The 6,000-nt window shown below is 49.4% G+C and overlaps 1 protein-coding gene across 11 annotated transcripts in view; it reads left to right on the top strand.

Annotated features, from left to right (window-relative positions):
• The first annotated feature begins 1,949 nt into the window (after window positions 1-1,949).
• SYTL2 (synaptotagmin like 2) overlaps window positions 1,950-6,000 on the top strand; it is an 86,847-nt gene continuing 82,796 nt past the window's right edge. For 2 of the 11 annotated variants that reach the window (XM_077341379.1, XM_077341375.1), the window contains exon 1: window positions 1,957-2,265. The gene's annotated coding sequence lies outside the window, so the exon portion shown is untranslated. Of the gene's footprint in view, window positions 2,266-2,321; window positions 2,585-4,332; window positions 4,461-6,000 lie in introns of those variants that run through there. The other 9 variants (XM_077341376.1, XM_077341377.1, XM_077341370.1 and 6 more) reach the window with 9 other exon arrangements.

Genomic DNA, 6,000 nt, shown 5'->3' with positions numbered 1-6,000 from the left:
AAGAATTCAGTTTTGGTCTATTCAAAAACCCTAGGGCAGGAACTTTATCATATAGGAGGGGCAAGGGCTGAGGTTACTGAACAAACAATACATGTCTTTACAGAGTAAGAACACAAGAAGAGCCTTGCTGGATCAGAGCAAAGGTCTCCTTATCCGAGTTTCTTGTTTTCAACCGTGGCCAGCCAGATGCTTTTTTGAGGCTCTCCTACAAGCCTTCCACTACTCGTTGCTCCCTGCCCTCATCAGATATTCGGTGGTAAACTGCCCCTGTACAAGGAGGTTCCATTGAGCTTTCATGGCTAACAGCCCTATCATCTCTGTCTAAATAGACAGGTACATCTTTTCCAGTCAATGAAAACCTTTAAAATATCTTTGATTGCGTATGAATGAAACTCGTTTTTAATCCACAAGCAATAATTGATTCAATTAGTTTATAGTGAGCCACAACCAGTGGGAGAAGGAGAACTGCAGTTCACTACCTTTGAAAATGCTTCTGGAACTGCAGATGATCCAGAATGCAGCTGTAAGGTTGCTGACTGGAACATCAGAGCCAGCTTGCTGGGAGTGGCGTTCTAGAAATCTAAGAATGAATGAATGAATGAATGAATGAATGAATGAATGAATGAATGAATGAATGAATGAATGAATGAATGAATGAATGACATTACTCCAATTCTGGGCAGCTTCACTGAATACTGATAATTCTTCAGATCCAGTTCAGGGTGCTGGTGTCAAGGAAGAATTCCCAACTGACTGCTTCAAACATGAATGAATGAATGAATGAATGAATGAATGAATGAATGAATGAATGAATGAATGAATGAATGAATGAATGAATGAATGAATGAATGAATGAATGACAGTACTCCAGTTCTAGGCAGCTTCACTGAATACTGATAATTCTTCAGATCCAGTTCAGGGTGTTGGTGTCAAGGAAGAATTCCCAACTGAGTGCTTCAAACAATTGATCGCTATGACAAATCTTCTTTTAAATACTCCTATGCATTTTCACATGAACTGCCCTGAGGGCAGTATATAAATGTAATCAATCAATCAATCAATCAATGCTGTGGTCAAGCCAACTTGATGTAGTGTGGCCTTTTTCAACCTTTTGACTATGAAGGAACCCCTGAAATATTTTTCAGGCTTGGAGGACAAGTGGGCGTGAGAATCAGATGTGGGAGCCAGCCAGTCAATCAAGCGATCCTTTACCATTTCCCTTGTGGGGAAGGAGACTAGGCTAGTAGAGCAACAGGGGATGTGAGTTCCAGTAATGTCAGCAGCTATCTGAACTTTTGGGAAAGGCTGCATAACCCCCGGGGAATTCTTGTGTAACCCCAGGGTTCCCCGGAACCCCGGCTGGGAATTCTCAATGTCATGGTTAACAGCGGCAGCCAGTAATCTGGGGAACCAGGTTTGATTCCCCACTCCTCCACAGGCAGCCAGCAGAGTGACCTTAGCGCAGTCCCAGTTCTCTCAGAGCTCTCTCAACACCACCTACCTCAAAGGACATCTGTTGTGGGGAAGAGGAAGGTAAGGTGATTTGACATCCACGTTGAGACACATGAGCCCTCTTGGGTGCCCTTGGGAGACAGTTTTCTCAATCTGTTGTCGGGAGAGGAAGGGAAGGCAGTTGTGAGTACCTTTGAGACAGATGAGGTCTGCTGGGTGTGACCTTGAGCCAGTCTCAGTTCTCTCAGAACTCTCTCAGCCCCACTCAGGCAGGGGAGAGGAAGGGAAAGTGATTTTCAGCCGCTTTGAGACTCTTCCGGGTTGGAAAAAGCGGGGTACAAAACCGCAGCTCTCCTTCTTCTAGCTGCGAAGATTCCTCACCTTCCCACCCATTTCCATCAGGCCAAGCCCCAAACAAGAGAGGCCATCCTCCTCCCATAATCCCTTTACAGCCGAGGGAGCGGAGCCCCAAACTTCTCCCGGGAGCGGCCCGTGGAGCGAGCGAAGGGCGTTTCCGACGTGGCGCGGCGAAACCCGCGTGCCGGGAAGGAGCTCCGCTGGCCGCGCAGGGAGGGACCCGCCAGGGAACCTCCCAGCCGCGCGGCTCTCCCATTGGCGCTGCGGCCGCGGCGGGGGGCAGGCTCAGGGGCGCCGGGCGGCCAGGCAGGCTGCGGGGCTTGCGCTTCCAGAACCGGCCCGGAAGGAAGGCACGTCCCTGCCGGGCGCGGAGAGGGGACAGCGGGGCGCTGCTCGTCCGGTGCTGCCGCAGGAAGGAGCGCTGGCGCAGTAGCTGGAGTAAGAAGGCGCCGGCAGGTGCGTTTCCGCAAGCCCGACCCGGTCGCGGAGGGAGAAGGGCAGCGGGCAAGCCGGGATGGGACGAAGGAGGAGGAGAGTTGGGCTTTGTACGCCGCTTTTCACTACCCAGAGGAGCCTCCAAGCGGCTGGCAATCGCCTTCTTTCCTCTCCCCGCAGCGGGCAGCCTGTGGGGTAGGGGAGGCTGGGAGAGCGCTTTCCGTTCTTCTGCATGCAGGGGAGAGCCGCCTCTTTTCTTTGGGGAGCGCCGTTTCTCGATTTTATTTCCACGCTTTTGACATATCTCTCTTCGCCGCTGTTTGGTCCACACAACAGCCCGGTAAGTGGGGGGAAGGTTAGCTGAGAAAATTGCGTGGGCATCTCTGTGAGAGCCGGCTTGGCGTCGTGGTTAAGCGCAGGGGCCTCTGATGGATTTGATTCCCGGCTCTGATTCCATGTGAGGACAAGCTGGGTGACCGGGGGCCAGTGTCAGTTCTCTCAGAGCTCTCTCAGCCCCCACCTACCTCGCAGGAGGGTGTCTGAGGAAGGGAAAAGTGGTTGTTAGCCGTTTTGAGACTCATAAGGCTAGGTGGGTGACCTTGGTCCAGTTTCAGTTCTCTCAGAGCTCTCTCAGCCCCACCTACCTCACAGGAAGATGAAGGGAAGGTGATTATAAGCCACTTTGACACATGTGAAACCAGCTGGCTGACCTGGGGCCAGTAATAGTTTTCTCAGAGCTCTCTCAGCCCCACTTGCCTCTCATGGGATCTGTTGTGGGGAAAGGAAGGGAAGGCGATTGTTAGCCACTTTGGGACATTTAAGGTATTTGAGACATATGAGCATGGCCAGTCCCAGTTCTCTCAGAGCTCCCCCCTCCCCACCTGCCTCACAGGGTGTCTGTTGTGGGGAGAGGAAGGGAAGCAGATTGTACACATCCGCACATCTTTCTCTCTCCCCGGCTGGGTCATCTGGTTGGCCACACTGCTTCCCACAGGGATTGACCAAAAAGATCCTCCCAGTGGATTGTGGGAAGCAATATAACTTCCCAGAACATGCCATGCAGGAATGCATATTGTAAGGTTGCCATTCTCCAGGTGAGGCCTGGAATTCTTGTAGAGTTACAACCAATCTCCAGACTACAGAGATAGCATCTCCTGGAGAAAATGACAGCTTTGTAGGGTGGATTCTGTAGCTCTCTATCCTTGTTGAACTTTCCCCCCCACACCCCCCAGGGATTTTTCAAGCTATTCTTGACACTCCGATGCCTATGAATACCTTAGCATCTGTAGTGAGTAGCCATGGATGGGGCGAAGCCGTCACATAGCTGGCTTTTTCAAGCCGTCTCAGGGAGGGGCTGATACTACATCCTTTGTCTGTGAGTTCTGGGTGTTAATTACGCTCTAACAAATTATGGGATGTGCCAAAAAGAACAACTAATGGCCCTTTTGAGCTATGTTCGTTTCTTTGAATGGCCCCAAGAACAGTATATTTTATCCAGGGGATGCTCAGATGCATAAGGACTGCCCATGCTCTGTCCTTTGGAAGCTGCGGGTGAAGAGATTTCGTGTCAAGATGTAGAAACACACTTTTTGGGAAATTGCGTTGTGGATTCAGAATGGCTTGTTAGTCTGGGCTGGGGTGGATTGTTTGAAGACAGTAATAATTATAAGCGTGGTGTATTTTTTTAATGGCCTTATTCTTCCCCAAGCGTGTCCCTGCATGTGCATTAAAAAAATGCAGCGAGCAAAAGATTAAAATCAGCCCTGATATGAACTTCGGCCGAACAACCCCTAAAACTCTCTCCTGTTAATAAGCCACATCGAATAAGTAGGATTTTGAGTAGACCTACTTAGGATCTCTTTCTCCATGTTTTTGTCGCACAACCAAGAACTTCATGGCACACGGAAGAATGTTTGAGCTTGGCCCTGGAAAGATGGGTCGAATTTCGCCCAACCTTGACAATTATTTGGCAGCCGGGTGCTTACTAAACCCATCCCTTGATCTTGGTGACGTGAGTTTCCTGCTGAGTGAGCTTGGCCCCCTAGTGAAAGGCAGAAGGGAAGAAGATGGGGCTGACATCCACAAGAAATTGGTCTGTCTTTCTAAAATCTTTCAGCTGTGTTTTTTGGAAGGCTGCAAGTCTGTGGTTTTTTGTTGTTTTTTTGGGTAAGGGAAGGCGCTGCCTAGATCGTTGGTTTTCAGCCTGTTACCGGCGGGTAAGGACATTCTAAAGATTTGCCGCGGTTTGATTTATTCCACGCTGACTGTGCATTCATTGGGAGAGATTGTAGCGCAGTAGTCCTGACTAGCTTGAACTTGGTCAGGGTCGGTCATGGTTAATACCTGGATGGGAGACCATCAAGGCTTAAGGTTAGAGCTGTTGTATCCCATGCAACAGGTTCCAGGTTCGATCCCCGGCATCTCTACGTCAAGAACCCTGAGTCTTAGATACTGAGGTGACTCTGTGCAAGGGTGGCCAAACTGTAGCTCTCCAGATGACCATGGACTACAATTCCCATGCCGGCAGGGGCTTATGGGAATTGTAGCCCATGGTCATCTGGAGAACCACAGTTTGGCCACCCATGGCATAGCTGTCTCCAAGCAGTAACATCAGGGCTCTCGCAGTCTCCCCTACCTCAAAGGGTGTCTGTTGTGGGGAGAGGAAAGGGAAGGCGACCGTAAGCCGCTTTGAGACTCCTTCTGGAAGAGAAAAGCAGCATATAAGACCAACTCTCCTTCTTCAGTAATATCAGGGCTCTCTCAGCCTCCCCTCCCTCACAGGGTGTCTGTTGTGGGGAGAGGAATGGGAAAGCGACTGTAAACCGCTTGGGGATTCCTTCATGTAGAGAAAAGCGGCATATAAGGACCAACTCTTCTTCTTCTTCAGTAATACCAGGGCTCTCTCAGCCCCACCCCCCTCACAGGGTGTCTGTTGTGGGGAGAGGAAAGGGAAGGCGAATGTAAGCAGCTTTGAGCCTCCTTCGGGTAGAGAAAAGCGGCATCTAAGAACCAACTCTTCTTCTTCCAGTCCATATGTGGGCAGCTGAGTTGTGTATAGTATCGTGTGTGTGTGTGTGTGTGGTTATCTTCCCCTCTCCTCAGTCATTTGAGTGAAATACCATCATGGTAGGAGAGACAGCATCAGTTGGTCGTTATCGTGCTGACAGAAGAGACTCCAAGTGCCTTCTATTTAAGGCACAATAGGTAAAAGTCCCTGTGATTCATCAGCAGTACTTTTGTATAGAATTTATTGCAGAATTCACTTGACCTTCAAGCTCTGTATTCTTGGCTGCAGATATATTAAAGCAGATGAGGCAATGGGCACCCTCCTCACACGCAAGAGAAAATGCATGGCCATTGTTCGGCAGTGTCCCCTTGTCCCTTTAATTCCGTGTTGACACACCTAGAGGGTCTCACGATTAGTGCTGGAAATCATCAGAATTGTCCCTCCTTGCTTTGGATGTGTTTCTTTCAGAATGAAGGCAGCTTTGGAAAAAAACTGACAGCGTTAACAGGGGTAGATCCAGAGGATTTAACTTCTTATCTGCCTTAATTTGGGGACCCAAAACAGGTTAAAATTAGGCTCTTTATAGTTGGTTATCCTTCGTTCTGATAATACTTGATAAAGGAGTTTCCAGCCGGAAGAGAGAGCTTGTCAGTTTTCGGAATGCTGTTCTTGTTGAGAAGTATGATCAGACTAGGGGCCAAGCCCATTGCATTCTGGAATATAACAGTGCTAGATTTGGAGGTGGGGTG

This window comes from Paroedura picta, chromosome 6 (assembly GCF_049243985.1).
Source record: "Paroedura picta isolate Pp20150507F chromosome 6, Ppicta_v3.0, whole genome shotgun sequence".
Taxonomy (NCBI): domain Eukaryota; kingdom Metazoa; phylum Chordata; class Lepidosauria; order Squamata; family Gekkonidae; genus Paroedura; species Paroedura picta.
This window is presented reverse-complemented; position numbering and strand designations above follow the sequence as displayed.